The sequence below is a fragment of the Neovison vison genome, chromosome 6 (assembly GCF_020171115.1).
Source record: "Neovison vison isolate M4711 chromosome 6, ASM_NN_V1, whole genome shotgun sequence".
In the NCBI taxonomy this organism is placed as follows: domain Eukaryota; kingdom Metazoa; phylum Chordata; class Mammalia; order Carnivora; family Mustelidae; genus Neogale; species Neogale vison.
The window spans coordinates 1,290,904-1,317,394 of NC_058096.1; the positions used below are offsets into that span (position 1 = coordinate 1,290,904).

General features: G+C 57.3%; 1 protein-coding gene across 4 annotated transcripts in view; it reads right to left on the reverse strand.

Moving 5' to 3' along the window:
* Positions 1–26,491, reverse strand: part of ADARB1 (adenosine deaminase RNA specific B1) — a 132,070-nt gene that overhangs the window by 61,489 nt on the left and 44,090 nt on the right. For all 4 annotated transcript variants that reach the window (XM_044250798.1, XM_044250796.1, XM_044250797.1 and 1 more), the window contains exon 2: positions 17,207–17,336. The gene's annotated coding sequence lies outside the window, so the exon portion shown is untranslated. The remainder of the gene's footprint in view (positions 1–17,206; positions 17,337–26,491) is intronic.

The window sequence follows — 26,491 nt, forward strand, 5'->3', positions numbered from 1 at the left end:
TGTCTTAAAACATCAGGTTGAACTGGAGGCTAAAAACTACCCGGGGTCGAATGCAAGGAAGTTGTTCTCTGTGTTGTCAAAAGCAGTTTTTTGTTTTTTGGGGTTTTTTAAAGATTTTATTTCTTTATTTGTCAGAAAGAGAGGGAGAGTGAGCCCAGGCAGACAGAGTGGCAGAGGGAGAAGGAGGCTGCCCGCCGAGCAAGGAGCCCGATGCAGGACTCGACCCCAGGACGCTGGGATCATGACCTGAGCCGAAGGCAGCCGCCTAACCCACTGAGCCACCCAGGTGCCCCTCAAAAGCAGTTTTAACAACAGCTGCCACAGCCTTATTTCCACAGCTTGAAGAGCAGTTTTCAGGTTAGAAAAGTTATGAATGAAGGACGGCAGCAGAGCAGAAGGCACCACAAGGCACCGTCTCAGGAGGAAAGATCTTTGATACCCAAAGCCACAGCCGTCTAAGGCTTCATAAATACTTTCCTTAAAATATACTCCAAACCCTGGAGCTAAAATGACTTCTATCTGGGTCTTTTAAAACCTTCGCATTTAAACTAGCCCCAAATTCTATAAAAGCCAGCACAGAAAGCAGAGGCACTTCAGAAGGGCTGCTGGGAAGGAGCCGGCACCCAGGAGACAAGCTCCCCGGGAAGCCGTGCGCCCCAGAAAGCGTCTCCGTGTCGCGTGCGAGGTCCCGCACTTCCCATTCTAGAATGAAAGCGAAACGAGTTACCTTTCCTCTCAGAGCGCTTCTTCCGCCTCCGTTTACAGCGACGCCCCGCGATGCTGAAGAAGGTCCCCGTGGTCCAAGTCCCGGCAATGAGGGAGGCCGTACCGACGAGCGAAACCAGCCCGGGCCGGCCCCAGCCTTGCCCCTGCCCCCGGCCACCGGGCCCGCAGAGCGGCAGCACCCGCGGCCGGCCCCCCACCGGCTCGGAGAAGCAGCCCCTCCTCCGTCCCAGGCTCATTGCTCAAACTGCAGAATGAGGGCTTCCCGGACACCACAATGCCTTCGGAGCACACCACCCAGCAGTGACGTGTGACAGTTAACCCTTCCGCGCACTCCCGGACACAACACCACGGGAAGGAGTGAAAGACGTGCCGGGACTCCTTCCAGGGGAACAGGAATCCCCACAGAAACACACCAAGTCTCGCCTTAGACAGGCTTCTGTCACCTTGAAAACAGACAGAGCTCGCACGGCAGTGAGGGAAGCCACCAGGGAAGGAGCACAGTGTGCAAAACACAGCTGCGGAAAGCCCGGGGCTACCACCGCACCCAGCGCAGAGGCTCGGCGGCCAGCCGCCGCAGGACCCACAGAAGTGCCCGCGAAGCGTGTGGGTGCCCAGAGGAGCCCCAGGTCAAGGGCCACTCCTCCTCCCTGCTGTGCCCACCAGACGGCCCACGTGCTGCTGTCTCCTCCGCTGGGGAACAGCTTGTCCCTGCCGCAGGCTCAGCACCCCGGGCGGGCAGACACTGAACCTTCACGGCGTCCCCTGCGCCCAGGGGACTGTGTCCGGGACCCAGCATTTAGGGCTGACACAGCACAACGCACAGCCCCAACCTCCTCCTGTCCGACACAGACGGATCAGGCCCCAGGGGGACACTATCCCAGATCACAGCTCTGTGTCCTTGGAACAAAAGACCACGGCACCCGAAAGCCAGCCGATCAGGGACTGTGCCGGGGGAGCCCAGACGGGGGAGGACGTCCGTGGGGGAGACTGGCTGAGAGGGAAGACAATGAAGTCGCCCAGCTCTTCTCTCTTGCAGAGCCAAGCCCCTTTCCAGGACCCCCCAGCAGCCGCCTGCCTACACGGTCCCCCAAAGGCACACACGCTCGTGCAGGTCCCAGCCGAAGCGGAGGGCACCCTCCTGAGAGAGGGGCGCTCTCCCCCACGAAGCGGTCCCTCTCCCCACGGTGCGCTGAAGCCCAGACCGCTCGGGGTGACCAGAATCGCCATGAGTGTCATTCTTCATAAAATTATTCCTGCCATTTAACTAAATTTTCAAAGTACTAAATTAAAAATCCAGCTTTCTTTAAATACTTTTGTCTTAAAAATTTGATATTGACGGTAACTTATATTATGTAACTTACTTTTAATAGATAGTTGTGAAGACATTTTCTGAAAACATGAAAAAATTACAATGTTTTGGTTTGTTGTTTAGCAAAATTTGCATTTTTGACAGAAATCTACTTAAATTTTATATATTTTAAACTTGATTATGTGTTTTATTTTGAATCCTTTGGATAAAAGAGCAGACAGCGTTTCGGACTTGGAGGCCGTATGTTTCTGTCGCTCGCAAACTCATGGAGGTGGTCACGGCCTTGGGGCTGGGACCAGGGGAGAAGCTTCTGGCAAAGGCTTCCCCTACACATGGCGCAGATTCTTCAGCAAAGCAGAGAACTCTCGGCTTGGGAGCTGGGTTTGGGAGGGAGGGGGCCACGGAGACACCGGCCTCCAGGCCAGCCGCACTCGGAGCAGGGGAAGGTCCGGGACAGAGAGGAGCCGCGGGAAGGAAGCGGGGGCAGGACGAGGAAAGGGCAGCCTGCAATCTGGCGAGGCGAGCAGGTGTGGGGCCCCAGGACGTCGGGTCGGGGCACTGTCTGTGTCCACGCCCAGACGGCTCCCATGAGGAGCGTGCGGGCCCAGCGCACGGGCAGGAGTGCGGGGGCCTGGTGCCCACCAGGCCGGGATGTCCCCCCTCTCCTGCGGCTCCGCATTTCTCATGCCCGCAAAGGCCTGGCCTGAAATACCCACGACAGCTGGTTGTGGTAAAACAAGATCCAACAGCCTCCCTCTCTCCAGCCAGCCGCCACAGGCGTCACTGCTTCCTGCGACACGTTGCCTTGGGGGAAGCCCCCGCCGGCACCGTGCACCTGGCCGGCCTGCCACCCGGGACTTGGGGGCTCGGAGCCTCCGCTGAGTTCGGATGCAGTCTATCCCCGACGGAGGAATCCTAAAGCAACCCAGGGGACTGAGAACCAAGAAACCACGGAGGAAACCACGAAAAGGAAAGGAAAACAAAACACGAAAAGGAAAACGTAAACTTTCTTCAATTATTTTAAATACGAAACAAGAAAATTTCTTTGGACCTATTTTAAAATATGAAGTTACTTACTGTATTTAAAATCTGTTTGGGTATTTTCTCCATGAGTTTCTTTGTTAATTATTCCCTTGCCACGCACCGAAACAAGTTGGGTGGCTAACCCTGCACGTGGTCACGCGCCGTGCGCAACTGGGCTGGAGACGCGGCGGACGAGCCGGAGCACACCGGCGCAGGCGGGTCGGCGCAGCTATGGGCCCTGGCCCCAGGGTCTCCTGATGGGAGCTGAAGCAAGCAAGCTGGAACTTCTGGAGCCCTGTGACCCCGGGAAGAGCTCAGCACTCTCAGAGTCTTGGAGAGCCCAGATCGAATCAAACAGACTGTTTTTATAAGAGGTAAGCGATAAGGAGCTGTCTGGAGCCTAGATCCCTTAGGACGAGACCATCTGGGGAAACAATGCTCAAAGACATCAGGCAAAAACAGGGAATGTGTCCCCCGCTATCAGAGACACTCCCATTTTCAATGTTTTCTCTTTCTGCATCAGGGTTTTCATTGGGACCTGGTCTCCCTCCCGGTGGGGGCCTGCCCTGCCCCAGGCACAGGCACAGCCCTGGTGAGCCACCTCAGGGCCAGAACAAACTGGCACAGGCTTCCTCTCTGCGCCCTGGAAAGGAGAAAATTTTAATTTCTCCATCTCCATCATAACCCTGACCTAAAGGAGACAACAATGTTTCACATCACGACACACCACCATTCATAAAAAGAAAAACTTGCAAAGTGAAAAGCTCGCATACACTCCTAGATCTAAAGTTCCCAGAGCATGAATCAGGGCGACCTGAAACCATAAAGCCGGGAAGTCGGGGGCTGGCGTGAGAGGCCGGCTGCCCTGACCCGAACGCCCCAGCAAGCACGGGGCTGGCAGTGCGTCCAGGCCCAGTGGCACAGCTGCCAAAACGCTAGCCCGTGTGCAGCTCCTCCGGCTCCAGCAAGTGGCAACGCAGCAAACCAAGCCCAGGAGATCTGCCGTCCTTACACATGAATTTGGAAACGAGAGCTGACGCGATGAAAGCCACAGCGGCGGGTTTGCCGGGAGACCCTCTGCTGGTACCGTCTGGACGTCTGGACGTCTGGACGTCTGTGTGTCCTGGTGTCCTGGGTCAGCTGCGCCGGGCTCTCCGCGGGGGCTGCTGCTCTACCTGCTGTCTCAGAGGCTGTATTTGTCTCGTGGGCACACATTTGTCACGGGGAAAGTCCTATCTCCTGTATTTTATGTCTCTTGATGCTCTAGCATATGGGAGCCTTCCGCACGCAGGGAGAGACGCCCCCCCGCCAGGGCTCAGCCAGGACTGCATCCTCCTACGCACATGACCCCCCCACTTCCTCTTGTAATGGTCACGTCAAGCCAGGGTTGCCCTTGCCCTGAATCATTCCAGGGTCAGGGACGAGGCCACCAGGCCACGCAGGGGTCAGGGACAAGGCCACCAGGCCACGCAGAGCCCAGACCCTGCCATAGTTCTTCAAAGTGCCGGGCGTAAGCGGTCTCCGTGCCCGGCCCTGCCCTGCCTATGGAAACCCCAAGAAGACTCTGGCCTACCTAGGCCTTCCCCTCGCTCCTTTCTGCCTCCAGACCAAGACCAATGCTCCCCATACGGCCCTGCGCGGCGCGGCTCCTCCTCCAGGAAAACGTGAGTAGTACAATCTTTCGATGGCTCTGGCCCCCCTCCCCATGACGTCATCAACTTCCCTCCCGTGGGGACAAGCGGGACAGCAGTACCGTTCTCGAGGCCAGCACGGTCGGACAGAACCAAGTCTGCTTCATCTCCTTCTAACTAAAGGGCACATACGGGCTATAAAACGAAAGGCCAGCTGGCCCTGACCACCGCCCCGCGCGGCCTTCTCCGGCACCCGCTCTGCGCGCTCACGACGCGCTCGATGAGGCAGCCGTCGCCCAGTCTGCCCGCCCCACGCTCATCACGGTTCCCTCCTCACAGGACACCAGCCAGCGCACAGCAGAGCTTCCTGCCATGACAAGTGCTGTGTTTTCTGCTTTCCTGAAAGTCAGAGAAGCCAAGAATCCACGAGCAGGACCAGGCCCACGGTGCCCCAGCCTCGGGGGCCTGCACCGCTGCCGAGAACACGCCCCATGGGGACGCTCCCAGAGTCGACGTGAGGTCCCGGCTCTGCGCCTCTCAGTTGTTTCTTCCTTCTTCCCAATTCTTTCTACCTTTACGATCACTTAAGAAAAGCATAAAAACAGAATCCTGCGTTCACGAGAATCAAGAAGTTCCCAGCAGAACGGCAGTGACTCAGTGCCCAGATACAGTCTCGGCAATGACCGAACTGACAGTTCATAATTTAAAGAGATACTTTGAAGATCTTTTCTGCAACTGTAAAAGTACATCCATTTCTTTTGTTTTTTAAATTTAATTTTCACGTGTGTTCCAAGATTGTGTATGCAGCACACCCAGTGCTCCATGCGATCCGAGCCTCCTTGATGCCCACCACCCGGCTCACCCAACTCCCCACCCCCCGCCCCTCCAAAACCCCCAGTTAGTTCCTCCGAGTCCACAGTCTCATGGTTCATCTCCCCCTCCGATTTCCCCCAGCTCCCTTCTCCTCTCCATCTCCCCATGTCCACCGTGCTATAACTCGCTATTCCACGAGTACATCTGCTTCTGACTTCAGCTGCCGCATCTTTGCGAGTTAACAGTACTGAATCCTAGGAGAATGTCATAAAAAGCCCTACACTATGTAGCATCTGACGTTCCTGGTACCTCATTAATTTTATTTTTATCCATGTCCTCAGAGTAAAGACTCTGAAATTTAATGTTCCTAGAACATTAATTTATGAAAAAAACTCTTAAGAACTATTTTTCTCTTATAAGAGCAAAAGGAGTTGATTCCATTAGAACGCTGAAGTCTGTGAAATGAGTCTGTTATTACCACACAGAATCAACACGTGGGAAACTGTGGCACTACTTCATATTAAAGTGCCTCAGAACGATCTGTTAGCATGAAAACAGCAAATATCCATTCCTTCAACGAACAGTGAGCACCGGCTAAGTGAGGGCCAGGCCTGAGCAGGTGCTGGCGACACACCAGGGAACAAAAGCAGCTTCTGCTCATGGAGGGAAGAGAGACAGGCGACAAGGGGCCCCACAAGCCATCGACTGGCCTCGTATGTCAGAGGGAGTAGGTGTCACCCCAGAAGGTGACTGGCGCGGGAGGGCAGCAGTCTCTCTGGGTCTTGAGGACGACAGCAGAGAAGCACACACCTGACGGTCCGAGGAACTGGCAGGAGGCACCTGGAAGACGATGTCGAGGAATACAGGCAAAGGCTCCGTGGCAGCAGCGGGCACAGCCCAGGAACAGTCAGGAGGCCAGGCTGGCGGAGGTGAAAACCAGGAGGTCCAAAGGCCAGCTCCAGGGACTCTGGGCCAGTGCAGGGACCTGGCAGTCCCTCTGCCCAGGAGCTTTAGCCTAGTCCTAGCCTCTGGCCACTGGTGAAGAACAGATGCAGGGCAAGGGCTAACACAGGGGTCCTGTCAGGAGACCGGTGCGGACACACCCGATGGCTCAGGGCACATGATGGCAGAGGCAAGAAATAACCAACCCGGACACATGCTAAGGGACAGCAGACAGGTGGCCTAGAAGGGAAGAGAAGACACAGGATGGCCAGGGCTTGTGGCCCGAGAGTCTCGAGAGATGGGAAGGCTTCAGGTGGGGTGAAGAACCAGGGGTCCAGTTTGCCGTCTGAAGTCAGAGACAATGCAGATGCCCAGGAAGAGACGGCGGGTAGACCCAGGGTCCGAGGCCGACAGACGTGCATGTGGCTGACACGCCAGGTCACGAGTACAGATAGAGCCCAGGAGAAGCCAGGACTGGGCCACGAAGGCACCACCGCGGGCAGTGACGGGACGGGAAGGATGGGCAGAAGCCTGCAAGGGAGCAGCCACTACGGCACAGTGTGGAGGACGACTTTACCAGGAACTGTCCCCTCCCAGATACCACACACGGGTCAGCGCACTTACACCTCACAAATGCCAGCCTCTGAAGTGCCTGTGCAAGGGCAGCCTAGAAACGGCCGCCATCTGTTTTACAGCCATCGAGGATGTCACGCAAGTCTTGGAATGGAGCTGTGCAGTGCACAGTCCATACAGCTGTACAGTGTGACCACGATTACAGCCCAGCAGTAACCAGCACAAAGCCCAAAGCAAATCTGTCTGGTCCAAGGCCCACCCTACCCCCTGCTAGCCCAGGAACCTTGGGCAAGTTCTTACGCTCCTGGTTCCTCAGACTCCTCAGTACAACACAGAAGGCGGTGATGGGACCTGCCCCAGGCTCGCTGGGGGGTCAAGAGAAGACGGTGCAGGACACGGTGCCCAGCGAGCTCTGGCCGCTATCATTCCATCAGCACTGCCGCTTTATAAAAAGGAGCCCTTCGGCCACAGGGCAGAACCGCTCACCCAAGGTCACACACCGTGTAAGCAGCAGAACACGGTTCAGAATCCAGGACACTTGGAACCCGGGGCCCGAGCGCCTCACTCCAGTGCCGCCCAGTTAAAGCAAAACCATGACTGCTCGATTCTACTTCTTTCTATGTTACGATTCCTCACAACTTTAAGTCAAAATAACACATACATATTTCTTTAAATTAACACATCTTTATTTCCTATATGAAAATGGGTTCAAACAGATGGAGATAAGTATAGTTTACGTCTGCTCACAAAATTCCTCCGCTCAATTAAGATCGTAAATTCAATTAAGCTTTTTCCATTTTCTTTTACAGTAACTCTATCAAGGAATTTTAAATGAAAATCAGAACATACATTTCTCAAATAAGTACAGCAGATGTTGGATTTGGCAGGGGGAAAAAAGGCACTTAAATTGAAGGCCCTAAAATTAGCTCCCGAAGCCTAAAGCAACCTAGAGCTAAGGAAGCAGCCACGGGTGGCGGCCCGTGGGTGGCCCAGGTGGCCCGTGGACGGATGCTGGCGACAGGAACTCCCATCCAGCAGGCCCAGGGCCGCCAGGGCGAGCTCTGAACCCAAGCTACACACTGAAGATCAAGCCTAAACATAAATTTGAAACTGAACTGGCATATGCAATGCGTAGCCGTGGCTCAAACAGGCAGGCGTTTTTGAAGCAGCCTTTAAAAATAACGCTTATCGTTACCGAGCATGAAAAAAACAAAACAAAACACAAACGTCTTGAAATATAACGTAGAAGTGGTTGGTCCTTCAAAGAAGGCAAAGTGACTTTACTCAGCCTCGGGCAGAAAACCGCCGGCCGGCCTCGGCTCTTTGCGGTGACGTCGGGCCGCTTCTAACTCGGACACGTGTGGAGAAAGGAAGGAGCACGCACCTCAGTACGACAAGCAGGGCAGGGACGCGTGCTCGGTCCGACTGCAAACCCAAACGAGAGTCAACGGAGAAGAAACCATGACAAGGGGATCAGAGACGCGAAGGCCTGGGCCCACGGAGTGCATGAGCCAAAGCCACACAGCCTGTGGGTCCGCAGACCAGAACACGCAAACCAGGACAACACTCGTTAGGATGGAAGAAGCTAGAAACAAAAGTCCGAATCGGCCACTGGAAGATGCCCCCGCGTGTGCAAAAGGTGATAAAAAGCAAAGAAAACTCATGTTTTTCTCAGCAACATCCCTGAAGCCCATGAATAAAGAATTCTAAGGGAGTCTAGACCAAGAGAATCTAACTACTGAGGAGCTAGAGTCAGGCCAGAGGACAGTGAGGGGGGACATCCACGTTCTAGGAGAAGGGCAATGTGACCCCGAAGTTGAGTTCTGAGACACTGTTCAAACAGAACAGGTGGGTCTGCCGAGGCCCTGACACGCGCCGTCGCACCTCCACTACCAAGTCCAGGGTCCTGGGGCAGGCGGCCCCGGGCCTCATGGCCTGTCTGCACAGACGCAGGTGCACACGGCCCTTGAGGACCCACAGCCACCTCTAAGCCACGAGGCCCGTGGTGGGCAGGAAGCGGCCCATCACCCTGAGCCTGCAGAGTGGGGTGCACCCTGGACCAACACTGAGGGGGGGTTCTGTAGCAGTCACCCCCAACCCTCTGCCCAGAGGCAACTCTACACACTTGACTCCCCCCCCCCATCTAGAATCCCAGAATTCTGTGCCTTGTGGGCAGAATCTGAGTCAGGACTTTTTTGCCCCTGGATGACATCCCAGATGTTGGCAGTTGCCTGGCCAGGCCGGCCCCCCCAGGACCCGGTCCCCACTGCTGCCCCCCCAGAGAAGAACAAGCAGTGCAGAAGGACAGGACGGCAGAGTGGGAACGGGACTGACCTTCGGCCAGTAAAGGTCCAGTAGGTGCAAGACCGGGTTCACAGAAGGGAGAGTTTAAAACTCAAATACTGACATTACTCTGCAGTGCACGTCAGAAACACACGTCCACAAGCCGCTCTTCTCTTACCAAAACCGGCAACCTGTCAGCATGACTGAAAACAAGACAACCGGCCCCCAAATGGACACACTTAGCCTGAGCCCCAGGTCACCAAACTGACATGTCACCTAATCATATCTACAGCCTCTTCTAGAAGCGGGAGCCCGGTGTCCATCAGGAGTCACTGGGCGGGCACGAGGGAGGTCATCTGTCCGGCAGGCCCCACAGTCCCCTGAAGGAGCGTGGCCTTGCCCAACCAGCCCGGGCTCTCCTGGGTTGGCGTCCTTGTCCTGCTCCCTCCTGCCCAGACGGTCTCTCATCTGTGCGGCTCCCTGGCTCCCGGGTCTCCTTCAGGGGTCGCTGGACGAAGCCATCAGACCTTCAAAACGAACTCTGCTGGGTTTTACCGCCACACATTCAGAGCTTGGTGGTATAGGCTTTTTTGCATTTTATCTTGCCTATTCTAAAATAGTAAAATCACATCATCATGTTACACGTAAACTGTACAAAGTACTGATTTTCTAAATACTGGCACAGATGTATGAAATTGTGTCTTCCAGGCCCCTCCACAGACTCAATAAATCATTGTTAAATTTATAAACTGATAAAATCTAATTTACAAATCCTACCACTCACTGAACCAAATCAGTTACAAATGCTCCGTACCCTGACCTCCTGGGTTCTCTAAAAATGGTCCTAATAAACCCATTAAGCAGAAGCTTTTTTTTTTTTTAAGATTTTATTTATTTGTCACAGAGAGAGAAGCGAGAGCGAGCACAGGCAGACAGAGAGGCAGCAGAGGCAGAGGGAGAAGCAGGCTCCCTGCCAAGCAAGGAGCCCGATGCGGGACTCGATCCCAGGACTCTGGGATCATAACCTGAGCCGAAGGCAGCAGCTTAACCCACTGAGCCACCCAGGCGTCCCTGCAGAAGCTTTTCGGAAGGAGCCCAGCATCGGGGTTCACAGAGGAAATGCCTGGAAAACCGGAGATCGGCCGCGGCTCGGCGTCCCGGCGCGGCCCCACAGCACCGCCTAGTGGTGAGTCGTCCGCTGCGGGGCCGGCGACTCCGGGGGTCACAGGAGCCGGCTCTGCCGCCCGCCCGGGATGCACACTCAGACCAGGCCCCGCTGGGACCATGAACACCCAAGACCCCGGGGGGGCGGGGCCCACGTCTTGGCTGCAGCGGGGGCCGTGCTAACCACACACACTTGTCAGAACACGGCAAACTGTGCGCTTGAAGCCGGTGACGTTTGTCCTGTGTAAATCCCACCTCAGCTAGTGCAGCTGAAGAGCACAGAAATCCGGTCTCGGTTCGAGGTACGACAGAAAACACGCAGATTTCAGGGAGAAGGAAGGAATGTGTTCCAGCGAACAGAACGAGCGGACAAGGCTCGGCAGTAACGGAGCGTGCGGGTCCTCACCCGACGAGGACACGACACGCGCTCCACGGGCAGCCGTGCCCAGACCGGCCCCCCGTGCCCGTGGCCGCCGCAGCACCCCCGCCACCCCCGCCACCCCCGGCGCACAGACCAGGAGGCTGGGCGCGGAGGCCGAGCAGGGGGCCTGGGGACGCAGGGCTGCCACGGGCAGGGCCACGCTCCTGCCCGCTTTGTTCCTCCGGCCGCAGCGACGTGAGCTTCAGGAGAAGGAAACGTGCACCGGAAAGGCACAATCGACCCAGTGATAAGGTATGTTCCAGCGTGGCACCACAGTCCGCCGTGAGCAGAGAGAGCGAGAAGAGGAGTCACGTTAACATTCTCCTGTGCACACGGCAGCGAGGGCGCGGGGCGGGCGGAGGGGGGGTGCGACCACACACGTTTTACTTGACTCTAACGAACGTTCACTCCTCGTCATAATACAAACACCACCTACGAACTGGAAACGGATGGACGCTTGGTGACAGGACAGAAAATACAGTTTTCTGCTTTGATTATGTAAAAGGAGGAAAGCGGGAGGGACCCAGACCTGCGGAGCAGCAGAGTGAGAAGGAGGTGACGGGCAGGGCAGGTGTCTGCACGCGCCTGACGCAGCGGGCCGCTGGGAGGCAGCCGGAGCTCCAGGGTTAAGAACCGCTTCCTTGGGGCGCCTGGGTGGCTCAGTGGGTTAAGCCGCTGCCTTCGGCTCAGGTCATGATCCCAGGATCCTAGGATCGAGCCCCGCATCGGGCTCTCTGCTCAGCAGGGAGCCTGCTTCCCCCCTCTCTCTCTCTGCCTGCCTCTCTGCCTACTTGTGATTTCTCTCTGTCAAATAAATAAATAAAATCTTTAAAAAAAAAAAAAAAAAAAAAAGAACCGCTTCCTCGGACAAGCAGTACAAGAGCGTGGCTGCCAGTCCGGGCTGCCTGGCCTCGTGCTCCCCGCCTTCACCAGGGGTGCTACAAGAGTCAGACACTCGTGTTCTCAGGGTCTCTTGGGACAACAGCTGGCCACAGGACACAGTGCTAGACAAGAAGCTATAAATGAAAGTATGATGGAGGTTTCTGGAATGCCGTGATGAAAAGGACAGACATGGGCCATGCTGCCTGACCATTCCCAGTTATTGTTGCGTTGACTACAAATGTGATGGCTGGAGCTTCAGCAGCCACAGTGCACCATGAGAGAAGGGTTAGGAGAACCAGTGAGACACAGATCCAGACCTCTGACACGGCTGCACTATCAACCAACTCTAGCAAAAACCTGCATTTGCATTCTTCACTATGAAGTGAAGGAATAAATCCCCACTCTGTAAGACACTGTAGGGCATGCATTCTGGGACTTTCAGCCAAAAGCATTCCCAAATAACACAACAAAGAAGGGCAAAAAAAGGGTGACGTGAGCTCAAGCTGCTGGTATCTGAACTGAATGTCAACAGATAACGTCTAAAATACATAAATCACAAACCAGCCAAGTTATCATTTAAAAACGAAAGTACGGCAGGGACTGCCGCCTTCCCAACATCCAGTCCCTCCTTCCTCTGAGGCAGAGCACCACGTGGCGCGTCACCAAGAATGACACTCCCAGCCCCCCGGGACTGGTCGTGTCATGGGACTGAAGTCGTGTCTGCTGGGATGAGCACAGAAGTGTGGCGTGGAGGCTTCTGGGAACCTCCTCGAGATGGCATCCGCGCACGCCCTGTCGCCGTAGGAGAGCAGCAGGTGAGCTCACACGTGACGGGCCACACACAGAGCAGAGTCGGGCCGGGACAGCTGGGACCTCACCCAGCCTGTGAGCCCGAGCACGGCTGCTGTGCGGGGCAGCCTTCGCTCCTGGGGCCCCTTGAACTGCGGCTCTGTCACAGGCAGCGGGTCCTAACACTGACCAACCCCGAGGTATAAATATCTACAACTTTTAAAAAACATCAGAGGAAAGTGAAGGCTATGGATGGCCGATTTTCATCAAAAGCCTGAATTAGGTGACCTGCCTGTGAAGGCATCACTTGGATAAAAACTGATACAACACAGACCCGGCGTCAGCCCCGCGGGACAGGCATCCACCCAGGCCCTGCCCTGCCCTTCCACACTCCTACCCTCTCCCTCCGCTCTACCCCCACCACACCCCCTCCCACAGTCAGAGACGCACTGGGTGACTGGAGTGCCCCCACGAGCCCCTGCTCAGCAGTACCCCTGCCCGGTGCTCCCGTCCCACAGAAAACAGCACTGCACCCTTCCAGCGGGTTCCGCTGCAGCCCAGGAAGCCACCTCCCTCTTGCCTCCACTTTTGTCAGGGCAGCAGCAGGTACCACTGTCCCGCTAGGTCCCAGCCCCCCTCCCAGGCCTCTAAAGCAGCTCTGCAGTGAGCACGAGACCCCTGCCCCCTCCTCGAGATGTCCAGAAGGGAAGCCACCCTTGGTCCTCCCATGCTCCGGCCCCCAGATCCCAGAACCCAGACGGAGGCCCGCGGCGCCGGCTTTCTCCGCGCAGCTGCAGTGGGGGCGCCCGGCACCTGCTGGAACCTGCCCGTGGGCGCGGGTCTGGCAAGGGGCCCAGAGTCCATCCGCTCACCTTCCCTCCGTTCAGCGTGATGTGGCCCACAGGACACCGGGGTCCCTGCGAGCGCTGCCCTGGGAAGAGCCTCCACAGAAAGCTCCGTCTTCTCCGGGCCGGGAGCCTCACAGCCCGCGCGGCCCACAGCGCCTCCCGCCAGCTGAAGCGCCGTCCCACTGGCTTCACACGCCGGAGCAGGGCCAGCGGCCGCCCACCAAGCGCCCTGCATCTCCTGGGACCGCGCCACACTGGGCGGGAGCGCCTGCCCCGGGGCGCGCGTTCCCCACGGGCCTTGCCCGGATGCGGGAAGCTCAGCTCCGTCTGAGGGGCCATCGGGTCCCTGGAAGCAGCTCCGCCTCTCGCCACATGCCCAGGGCGGGCCATGGTGCCCCGCAGGGGCCATCCAAGCCAAGGCCGCGACCCGATGCGGAGCTTCACCCCGGTGGGCCGCATCCACTCCGGCTCCCCAGCTCCACCGCACAAGAGCCCACGAGTGCCAGCGGCGGGGCAGGAAGAGCATCCCCGAGGCCAGGACTCTGGGCAGGACGAGCATCCCCGAGGCCGGGACTCTGGGCAGGACGTGTCTCCCACCGCAGCCACTGCCGTGGGTCCGAGCTCGCAGCACCGCAGAGACACCGACACCTTGTCCGGCGAAGGCCCGTGAACCAGGCCAGACCCACAGAGACACCTTCTCGGGGACAGTGACCAATGCCAGAAAAAGAGAATCACAGCTCATTCACAGCCAGACTGTCCGGGAAAGTTCAGGAACGCTTCTAAATGGAGGCGTCATCTGTGCCCAACAGTTCCTCACACACGAGACCACTTTAAAGGAAAAAAGGTCAAGCTATTGCCATGATCCATAAAGATCCAAAGCTCGGGGCGCCTGGGTAGCTCACTGGGCCGCTGCCTTCGGCTCGGGTCATGGTCCCAGGGTCCTGGGATCAAGTCCCAGGTCGGGCTCTCTGCTGGGCGGCGAGCCTGCCTCTCCCCCCCACCCCCACCCCCACCCTGCCTCTCTGCCTACTTGTGATCTCTGTCAAACAAATGTATAAAATCTTAAAAAAAAAAAAAATCCAAAGCTCGGTGCCACTGCAGCATTAACCTTCACTGCAACAGCCCTCACTGGTGGAACACGCCCCCTGGATTACTGTCACGTGGACACCCGCGTCACTTGCTTCCCGGGAGCCCGCTGCCGCCTCCACCGTGAGCTGGAGACACAGTGCAGGAGGCCCTGCGGGACAGCCCCATGGGACAGCCGTCCGGGACACCACCCGGTACTGCCGCTGACTCTGGGCCCAAGGCTCCCAGGGAACACCCTCCTGCTGGCCGCTTACCACCGTGCTGGGTGCTTCCGGCGCTCTGCAGGCGAGGGCGCCACGGGACACGCAGGGCGGTCCCAGAAACACAGAAGCCTCCTGCACCGAAGGACTGACGCGGTGGGGAAGGCAGCCCCCCAGCCCCCAGCCCAGACTCCCACTGGATCTTACATTGAAGCACGAGGCGTTTCTCTGGTCTTTGCACACCTGACCATGAAAACACGGAACAGCCACATGGGGACAGGCAAGAGCGGGCCGGCGTCCTTCGGAACCACGCAGGCTGCAGGTGTAGCCGGAGGTGAGCCACCGGCCGCAGGTGCCGGCCCCACAGGGCACACCTCGGTGTCCCCGGCCCGCAGCTGAGCCCGAGTACCGGGTGCCATGCACTGGATGACTCAAGGGGCCTGTGTTATGTACTGGGCGTGGGCACTACATGCCTCTTTAAAACTACAGGATGAGAATGATACAAAGTAGCGCCTTCTGTCATCCTCACTCAGAGTACCACGGGGGAGTTCATAAATATTTGTTCCAGAAAAGTGTCCGGGTGTGGTGGTGATGAAAAGCACAAGCGTCGTGGCTCCCCAGCCCCTCTCGTGGGGGAGCCCCCGGGGAGAGCTCAGGTGGTCCTCAGGCGAAACCCCAGCTGCCCCAACCGCGGCAGACGCTCACGTGTAAGATACATGAAACAGGGTGCCTGGGGGGCTCCGTCGGTGGAGCGCCTGCCTGCAGCTCGGGTCATGATCCCGGGGTCCTGGGGTCGAGCCCCGCGTCATCGTGGCCGGGCTCCCTGCTCAGCGGGAAGCCTGCTTCTCCCTCTCCCTCTGCACCCCTGCCTGCCTGCTTGTGCTCTCTCTCTCTCTCTGCCAAATAAATAAATAAAATCTTTTAAAATTTTTAGAAAAGAAGACACAAGAAACAACTCCATCTTTTCGAGGCAGGCAAAAGCAGCGAGCACACGTGGAACTAAATGAAGCCATGCGCTGTGGGGCCGCCAGGCGCCCCGGGCTTCTGGGGAAGCCGCAGGGCCTGGTGGGCTGTGGGGCAGTGGCACACCCAGGCAAGGCTCGGGCCGGCCAGACGCTTTCGGGCTTACTTTCCTTCCCAAAACACCCTGGAAAAGGAAAGGTGTCATACGTCAAACTATGTGTTGCCAAATCAGCTTTCATTTTATGGGAGAAATACGACCTCTCTCCTCTGCAGCTGGAACAGCCACGGAGGAGCACCCGTGGAAGGAGGCCTCCGAGTCACTGTGCGGCCCACTGCTCGGCCCCTCGCTCTGCAGCACGCGCTCCGCAGCCCTCCTTCAGGCCTCGGTATTGCTCCTATGCCTTTAAGGACAATTTATTTCTACGGATCACGAATAATTCCCTTCCCCAGTGCAGGCTTCATGGGACAGAAATACCTGCCGTCCGGCATACGGGACACAGAGACCGTGGCGCTCGCTGCCTCGGCACCACATGTAGGTTGTCGCCGACTGCACGGCCCCCAGCGACACGGACGGACGGTGGTTCCCGCAGACTCAGCGGCTCGGTGCCACTCACCACCTGTCCACACCCTCTAGCTACAGGGACGCTGATTTCATGCCCCTAATCCGGCTAACGGAAGAGCTGGGGCTGAAGGCGCCCCACCGGCGCGGCGGACGGAAGTAACCGGAACTTCTCCCCTTCCACGATCTCAGGCCTCTTGGGCCAGAAGGGCTGGGGGTGGGGCCGGCGGTTAGAGAGCAAACCTTCCCTTCCCCTGGGAGCGCGTCCCCTCACGCTCCCACACGTCCAGACTTCGAAACGACCGGCAGACGTGGGTGCACCCGCACCCCCCAGACGGCAGGCACCCCCTGCCCACCGCGAGCTCAGCGCCCACTCCTGCGGCGGTCGCCCGAGTCGCCGGCCGCCTGTCAGCCTCTGCGGAACGGGGAGCCAGCACGGGCGTCCAGCAGCCTCCACGGCGACTTCCTCATGCTTCTTCCCCACGACAAGTCCTCTTGGATGCTGGAAACCCAACTTCGTCGAATTAGTCACTCCACAGCCGCAAATTAATCTTAGGATTAACTTCATCGGGACTTTAAATTTGCCTCAGTTTCTCTCAAAAGCAGATGCTGAATCACATAATAGTCACCAAACAAGTAAGTACTAAATAAGTTTTCCTTTAATCACCTCAAAGGCACTAACATACGGTAAAAAGCTTCCAGCAAGCGTAATTCGGTGCCGGGCAGGAGGCGCGGCAGCACCCGGTGGGGCCAGGACGCCGAGGCCGCTCTTGGCCACACGGCCACGCGGGGGCAGCAGCGCACCGACCCCGAGCGGCGCCGGGCCCTGCAAGAAGTCCCCGGAGATGACGAGCCCGGCCAGCAATCTGGGCTGTAAGTTACTAAGAAAACACACTTGAAGAGGCAAACAGCCTTAATTCATCAGTTTACATCAAGCAAAAGGTGTTTCTTAGTCCATCAGACATCAGCAGGATTTTGCAAGTTTGTACCTTACCTTTAGATTTGTGTAGCGTCTGTGTTTGCTCGGACCCTGGGCAGTGCGGCCCGGGTGCAGGCGGAGCCAAGGGACCCGTCTCCTTCAGTCACTCCCGGAGCTCGCCATGCCCGGCTGGAGAGACTTCACTCTGTGCAAGAGAAAGACCCAATCACTTCACCCGCTCAACACTTCAGATGAGAATTCTAATAATAAACACTGTTAATTAAAAGTCCTCATTCTAAATAGAAGCTTGAGTCATTTCTGGTGTCCTCCGCGCGTTCCTACAGCAGGTGCACAGCCATGAGCCTCGCCTCCGCCCGACGCTCACGAGAGGCAGGTGTGCACGCCCGCGCCGGCCGCGTCCGGATGCAAACGCGCGCCAACCCACGAGCTGCGGAGGGAGGCCTCCGGGGAAACCCCCTGCGCACCTGTCATCTTCGGGAAGATAAAAGGCCACATGCACACACATGGCACGCACCCAAGCATGCGTACAGACATCAGAAACGCACGGACGCGGGCCTCCCCGACCCTTCCCACCTAGGCTTGGAAGACACGGGCCTCGCGTGTGTCACAGAAACGTCGCCACGCCACTTCCTCTCGGCACAGATGTTCTCAACTCACAGCTCATTAAAGGGAGCATGTCAACACGCTTATGTACTGACAAAGCCTAAACACGCAATGTCGACACTTTCTTTTAGGGAAACAAACCGATATCCGCATGAGGGGAGAGTCCGGAGTGCGGCCTCCCCGGCGCAGAGCTGTGTCCACAGGGAAGAGGGAGTAAGTCCCCGAGCGGGCCCGGGAGGCCGGCAGCGAGTGTAGACAGGTGCATCTCCGAACGCGGAGGGGCCCCTACCTGCAGATTTAGTCCAGTCACCACAAACCTCCTGGGGCCACGTGCCCTGGCTGTGGGGCCTCCAGGGTCAGAAGTGACCCGTTTCTAAGCCCCACATCTCTCAGCTGTGACTCCGTTCGTCGGTAACACATGTCAGCAGGCCTGTGAGGACAGGTCTCAGACACGGTCCCCACGTCCCGTGCTGCTGTCGCCGGGCTGACAGTGACTGACGACAACGGCCTCGCAGCCTGGGCTCGTCCCGTCCGGCACAGAGGCGTCGGGGCCGAGCACAGAGGTCTGCGCACACTGTCACTGAGCCGTGAGCGCCTCGGGTCCTGTCTCCACTCCCGGCTGAGGAGAATAAAGGAAGAGGCAGTGCCGGGCCCCCGCCCCATCCTCCACGCCACCCCCATCTGCTCGGTAATCTGGCCATCAGCTCCTGCCCTGGCTGGAGGGTGTACAGGAGACACAGGGCGCCCCCCCAACAAGGAACAAGAGCAGGACCCGGAGCCTCCACAGTCCAAGGAAGGACGATGTGCGGAAGAATTCAGATGTCACCGCACCAGTCAAGGTCTGACGGTACAGAGAAGGGAACCAGCAGGAAGAACACGGCCGCGGCTCACAGAAGCCAGTTCCAGTGCCCACGCTGTGACCCGCTGGCCCAGAGTGAGGGCAGAAGTCGGAGCCCTGATGTCAGCCGGAGGGACCAGGCCCAGGACAGCCCAGCACAGCTGCCCCGGGGGAGCCGGACTCACGTGGGGATAGCTTCTGCCAATTGCAAAGCATCAGCAGGACGAACAGGAATGGGGCAGTGGGAGCTGCCACACACCCCGGGGACTGTAGAGCTGTGGGTTCAGTCGGCAAGAGGGTGGCCTTGGGATGCCGTCTGGCTCCGCAGCTGCAGGAGTGGGGCGGCCTCCAGGTCCTGGCGGTCACGCGGAGGACGGTGCCACATATGGCATCGCGAGGACTGAACGGAGTCACAGACGTGGAGGGCTGGGCCCAGGGACAGCAGGGGCGTGACAGAAGGCAGGCAAAGACGGAGAAGGCTGTGGTCATGGGGGCCGTAGCAGACGGCAGCTGACAGAGAGCAGGGAGCAGCGCCAGGAACACACTGCAGAGCAGGGATGCGGAGGCCTGTGTCCCGACGGATGCGCCGGGACGCGCCTAGCGAACAGTGGGGCCCCGCGGGTGGGGGTCAGCTCACGGCCCCCCACTGCACCATGCACAGCGTCCCATGCAAAGATAACCAGAGAGGCCTCCGTGCGTTTGTGAGTTAGGCGGTGTTCTTCTAAGGCATCCACAGTTGAAATAATCACAGCAGAAACCAGAAAATATTTAAACCTAAAAACCAAAGATATTCTACATGGAAACATGTGGCGCGCAGTAAGGCAGCACACCAGAGGGAAATGCACAGCCTAACACTCACACTTTTAGAAAAGGGGGGAAATCATGAGTCCCCACCTCAGAACAAAAATAAGCCCAGAAGAACAAAATAAGTGCAAAATAAGCCCAAAGAAAATGGGAGGGGGAAAAAGGAAGACATTAAACCTGCATTAATAACACAGACTAGCAGCCACACACAGACGGACACTGGCCGGGCTAATCCCAACACACAGAGGAGAGAGAGGAGGCCCCGGAAACGGTAGTGGAGAGCCGGGTGCCCACCCTGATGGGGCACCCCTGCCACGGAGCGGAGCGGTCCTTTCGAGGCGTCCCTGACAGGCTCAGCGGGCTCTAGGCCCACCACGGAGGGTCGGGTGGACGCAGAGGGGTCACTGCGCGCTGGGCCCGTGCCTTCTGGGGCTGCTCTGAGAACTCCCCGTGCAGGAAGCCGGTTCTGCGGCTGAGCCCACCCCGCTGTGCGTCTACACCGAGGATGGGCCCGCGTCCACCCAGGCAGGTGCCCGCCACGTCACTCAGGAAGCCTCCTCGGACAAGATGGACAAGATGCTGACTGCGGGGACCAGCGATGCAGACACACGGCCACTTCCTGTCACCGAGGCGCCCCGCGGAGGTCCCAGGCCCGCGGAGCACAGACGAACCGTCCCCGCTGCACCCTGCCCCCCTCCTGCCCCACAGCGTCCGCACCGAAACCGCACGGGGGCTGTTCCAGCCACGAGCTGCGCTTTATTTGGGGGCGGGGGGGTGTCAGGCAGCAAGAGACCCCAGGACAGAATTACCGTGCCAAAGTCTCACACTAAAAATATAGTAAGAGGGCATTAGGAACTTTATTTCAAAAATTTTGTAAACTTAGGTATAACGAGCAAGTTCTAAGAAAAATACAAGTTATCAAAACTGACTGAGGAAGAAATAGAAAATCTGACTCCACTACAAAGAACAAGAATCGACACAGAAATCATGCTCAGAGTATCAGCCAAACTGACCCACGAACGCAAACGTAAAAATCCTAACGAAAAGATCCGCAAACTCAATCCAACAACCTTCGGAAAGGCTGGTATATGGTCCGGACGGGTTCACTCCGGGAGTGTAGCATCGAGTCAGTGGACGAAAACCAACGAATGTAACCTGCCCCACTAGCGAACCGAGAGAGGCGCGGAGGGCACCCGCGACGCCACCGGCAGGTGACACGGAGGCTGACCGCGTAGGGACACACGCCCCCCCCGAGCAGCACGAGGGAGGCTCGGACCTACAGCGTCTGCTGTGTCTCCGCTCCCGGGTGCGGGGACAGGAACACGTGAGGAAAATCATCCTTCACACACGCACTCTCCTGCAGGACCGACGGAACTCACAACGAACGTGCCCTAGGAAACCCCCAGGCAACGGGACCCAGAAATGGCCAACGGTGACCACCAGAATCTCACCGAGGACGGTCTACCACGACGGAACCAAGCGGTGGCTGTGCCGTGACTGACGTGCAGCAAGTGACTGGCCGACACCAGCAGCAGCCAACTGTCGGCAGCAGGGAAGGTAGGAGCTAGGGCACCATGGGTGCCAGCCGCCACCAGCCTGGGGGGAAGCTGGTGAGGCAGGGAGAGGTCTCAAGGGAGAAACCCAGGAGGCAGAAGCACAGGGAGATGTGCCCTCCAGGCAAGGAATGAGTTACCAAAACCTCAATCTGCTCGGAGCCACCCCAAGAAACAGTGGGCCCTGGGGTGGCCCGAGGACCTGGACAGGGCATGGAGGTCGTGTGGGACCACCACTGTGGCTGCTCTGGGGCCTCCAGCTCCTGCAACGCTCGAGGGCCACAGCCCAGCTCAGCCCACACCACCGCCTTTCTGGAGCCTTCTCCCAGTGCCCGCTCCTGGGCTCCCTGAAAGCAGGGCCGAGCTGCAGGGGTCTCCACGCCAGCTGGTGCCCAACTCCCTGCTACCACGAGGAGTCTCGGGGCCACGGCGCTGTCCATGACACAGGGCTCACACGGGGCTTCCCAGCCCAGCGCCGACAGCAGGACAGGACTAGTCCCGCTCAAAGACACGGAACACCCAGCACTCAATGGGACTTGCTGTGCCGGTAGTAACTGCACTAAGTAAAACCACTGCGTTTCCTTTAAAGTGAAAGTTATCCTCATAATTTAATTAGACCATGGAAATTAGGGCTTTCCTCTGCCAAAAAGCAAGTACTCTCACCATCCATCTCATAGACGCGTAACTAGACCACACAGCTAAACAGATGGTCGGCGGCTACTCGGTCTCTCGTGCCTAGAGACGACAATTATTTCAAGATACAAAGGCTTGATACGCTCAAGACAAATGAAGGAAATAAGCAGCCAATGGAAGATGCTAAGAGACAGAAGCCAAGTTCTTCCTAATTTTCAACAGCGTCTTTCATATTAAGTGCTTTGTCCGTCCTAAGAATCCGTACCCCAAGAGAAGGACCGGAAGCCGGTGGGCACGGAGAGCGGGGCCACGGTGGGGCCGGAGTCATGAGCCCAGAGGCCCCAGAAGGACACAGTTCCTCAGCTGAGATGAGCACAGAGGGCCTGTGAGATGCTTCCGAGGAGGACGGGGGCGGCCCCTCAGCAGAGGCACTGCACACGCACTTTGGTAAGAAAGCCATCTGGCCTGTCTCCAGAGGGACGGCTCTCCTGGCTCCGGGGGCCACGGCTGGAGTCTGGGAGGGCAGCCAGGGACAGAGGGACGGCGGCGGGGCCAGTGCCCCCAGCGGGCGGCTCCAGGGACCCTGACGCTGTCAAAGGGGTGATGGAATTTCCAAGAACCAACATGAGAAAATCAAAAGAAAAGAGGAACCTTCAGAAGAGAGGCATTTCTCAGTTGTCTTCAACTATAAAAACCTTCAAAGTACGTGAACTACAGTCGTCGATACTCGGACGTCAACGATGCCCCGGCTGCCTGACATCTCCGAAGGAACAAGTCCGTTCTGCGTTAGGGACCGTGGGCAGAGGTAAGGTCTTCACGTGGTGAGGAACCAGTGAGCACTTCCGAGGCGAGAGCACCGCCACAGGGGACCAAACCCACTGGGCAGCGCAGGCTGTGGGCGCACCGCCAGGCTCCCGGCGTTATCCAGAGGCCAGGAGGAGGGCGCAGGCCCCCCTTTCCTTGGTGCTTTTAGGGAGGAGGCGAAATGTAAGAGGAAGCAGTGCTCTAGTCCAGAGGTCCTGGTTTAATCTAGATTTTTTAATATTAATTAAATTCCACTTAGGAAGTGGTTTGCAGAGCACGTTCTGTTCTGTGTTCCGGGCCCAAGCGGGGCCCAGCTCAGGCGGAGGACACACGCCCTCTCCCCGGTGCGGAGCGTGGGATCCGCTCAGTCCGGAGGCCTTGACTCAACACTGCGACCACCACGTAGACCACGAAGCCCGTGTGCCCTTCCCTCCACTTCCCGGCGTTCTGGTCTTAACAAAACCGGCCAGATGGACTTTGTCATCCCTTCTACTTCCTGAATTCAGCACGTTCCGTTTTCTTAGCAAGTGAGAACGTCTTTCGCCTCGTTAGAAGGACTGCTTTAGAATGAACCAGGACATATGGCACAGATGAATCTCGAAGCAGTAACGGGGAGTGAACCAAGCCAGACAAAAGTACCCACTGTCCGACCCTATTTACATAAAACTCTAGAAGAGGCAAAGGGATCTATGTGACAACAAGGAGCGGGGCGGTGGCCGGGGCGGGGAGAGGATGAGGCAGGGGACCCCCAACGGCCACGGCACGTTTACCACCTTCACTGTCCAACCACCTCTTTGGCGTCTCAAAACTTCCCAAGCTGCACAAGTTAAAATATGTGCCGTTTTGGCAAATTAATTACACCTCCAAAAAGCTGACTTTAAAAAAAAACTACTTTGCTTTATATTTTAAAACCTGTCCCTCTTATTTTCTGAAATGAATTAGTAAACATTACTGAAAATATTTGTGTGACCTGAGGGAAAACATGATTTCTTTAAACTCTGAGTAATCTAATGTTTTATGGGACATTAAAGCTTGCTGCAAACATTAAAACAGCTCATTAAACAGGCCAGAGAGTTCTCCCCTCCAGCCCCACTGTGCTGATGTGTGACCCCTCCCAGAGGGACCCTGCTCCCGGCACTAGGCGCGAGCTCTGCTCTCCCCAGACACAGGCACATGCGGGTAGAGACAGAGGGACAGACGGAGGAGGGAGGGAGCACTGAGGTCAAGCAGGCGAGTGACCCTGGGCATAGCGGGTGGCACCCGCATCATTCCAGCCCGGAAGACCAGCGTCTGGGTCACGGCACCGAGGGGACGGCCTCAGCCACCGGGATGTCAGGTAGGGAAGGACAGCGAGAAGGACGTGGCGGGGGCTCTGAGCCCTCCCTGCCCTTGGCACCTGCTCCCTTCAGGACAACTGTCCACCCTTTGGCCACATACGTCAAAACAACCCAGAAAGGCCGACAGGCCAGGAGAGGGGGCTGTGCTACGGGGGGGCACGCAGGCGCGGCAGCAGTGCCGCACACAGGGACCTCCTGTCCTGGTCCACGCCACCCGCTGCAGGCTGGCCTGTGTACTTGGGCAGCGGGAAGCGGAGGGCTGCCTCCCGGGAGTCCACACCTCTTTGTTTTTTTGTTTTTTTCATTCTATTTAATCACATACAGTCTATCATTAGGAGTCAGCACCTCTTACAGGCGGGACTCGAGGCCTTGGTCTCCCACGATTAATAGGGTCGTGCCAGAGATCCCCGACACCAACAGAGAGGATCAGCCACATTGCTTTTATTACGACGTTCCCCCGTTGTTTTACAGAGTGACTTTTCATAAAAATGAGGACTGATTTTGCCTCATCACTGCTAGCAAACAAACACGACCCACAGAAAAGCAGTTCAGGCCCCAGCCCGCCGTGGAGCATGAGCGCCACGGCCCGAGGCCCGCCCCCGTGTCCGCACACGCACACGCAGGGGACACAGGGTGCTCCCGTAAGAAACTCGGGCTGGGTTACAGCAAGAACAAAAGCAAGACAGGCGACAAGCTCTCCACAAAGGCAAAGCCAAGTAAGAAAAAGAGAGTGGACGGAAGGAGGGTTCTGAAAGCCTCCTATGACGGGGGCTGGACCTGTCCGGCCGAGCACGGGGGGCACTGCAGCCCCGGGCGGGTGGGCAGCTCCAAGACCCCCAACAGACTTCCAGGTCTAGAACAGTCCGCAAACCCAAGCTTCCGGAGGGACCTGTGGCCTCGGGCCTCCCCGGGCGTCATGCACCTGCGCCTCCGTGGACTGCGACATCCCCGCTGCCCTCATCACCCTCGTGTCCGACAAAAGCTTCACACGTTCTTAATTCAAAGCCAAACAAATAGGACGTCTGTATTTAAGTGACGTTATAATTTTAAGATGATTCAGGTTATTTATCAAACACTAAAATTTAGTGTAATATTATCCACTGCAAGGAGATGAATTGTGTAAAAACCACCTTTTACTATTTTACAGAAATCTCTCAAATAGATCTCACTCTCTTATGTAATACTAGATTTAAGTTTTTAACCAGGGGATGCCAACGCCTCCTCTCTTTGGTGAACAGAAGCTCCCTGGCAAGGTGTGTCATAAGCCAATCTCCCAAGCCCCAAATCACACCACCCAGATGCCCCAAGACATATCCAAAGGGACCCGAAGAAAAGCTTTCCCTGAACTAGCGGTTCCCAGACACGTGGCAGAAACAAAGGAAAACCGTCTCTGGAAAAATGCACCATCATCTGAGGCCTCGAAGAATTCACACAATTTGTTTTCCAAGGAAAACGAGCAGCTGAGAGTCAACATTGAGACTCCCACAAGGAAGCAAGGCCTGAAGGACAAACAGCATCTCCAAGAGACAAAAGACACAGACCAGCGGGTGCGCGGAGCTGCCAAGCCCACGACGCGGGAGATACCCGGGTAGTAACGAACAGAGAACCGGGGCTGGCACCCGTGGCTCGGTCGGCTCGGCGTCCGACTCCCGATTTCCGCTCCGGTGGTGACCTCAGGGTCAGGGACCGAGCCCCGTGTCCCGGGCTCCGTGCTCAGCGGGGAGCCCGCCTGAGGTTCTCTCTCCCTCTCTCTCGACCCCTCCCAGTCCCAGGCGCGCTCTCTCTGAACACAAAAACAGACGGAATACGGGAAAGTGAAGAAGAACCAGTCAGACTCAGGAAAGAACAAACTTCCTATCAATAAGAAACATCAAAGACTAAAATTACTAACATTAAAGGCTCGACGGTGGGTTTTAGCATCCATCCGACGCAAGAAGCTGAGTGAGCCGGGACCGGCAGCTGAGGAGGCGACCGACTGCAGCCTGCGAGGCGCGGGACAGAGAGCGGGGCAGGGCCAAGGCGCCCGGCCAACCCCACGTCCAGGCAAGCGGGCAACGCGCAGCCCAGAAACGTCGCGGTGGCAGGCGAGGCTGCGCCCCAGACAGCGGGGAGGGCCAGCTCTCGGCTGGACAGACAGAAAGGCTGAGCCAGGGGTGACAGACCCACGCGACCTCCTCTCCCAACGAGGCGCATGATGACGTCTCCCCGGCACAGCACAGCCGGGATGTCGGCCGCCCGCTGACCGCAATCTGGGAGAATCCCTAACGGATACGATTCGGGAGGGAAGCGAGCTTCGCGAGAAAGGGAGCGACAAGAAAGGAGGAGGTAAACGCGAGTGGCCTGCGGGACGTGACATTTTCTTCAGGAGGCTTCTGTGTTAACTTTCTGAAACTGAAGTAAAAGCTTTTACGTCTTCTTTTTAAGAGCTTTAATTTAGGGTCTTTAATGATCCAAACTGGTATTTTCCTACATTTCCCTTAGTACAATGAACCTGACATTTTTCTCAAAAAATATGATCCAACTGTGAAAAACTGAAAACAGAGGGAAAAAAAGAAGCTGATAAAATGAAGACACTTTTTTTTGGCCATCATGAAAATAGCTCAAGTACACAGACATCGCTACATGTTCCTGCCCTCGGGAGGAGCGAGGGCAGCAGAGCTGGCGACAGCTCAGGGGAGGGGGTGTCCTGAGATTCTCGCGTGTCCCCCTTAAGGTACCAGGAGCAGAGACAGAGGGCTTGGCGGGGGGCGGGGCGGTGCACCCCAGC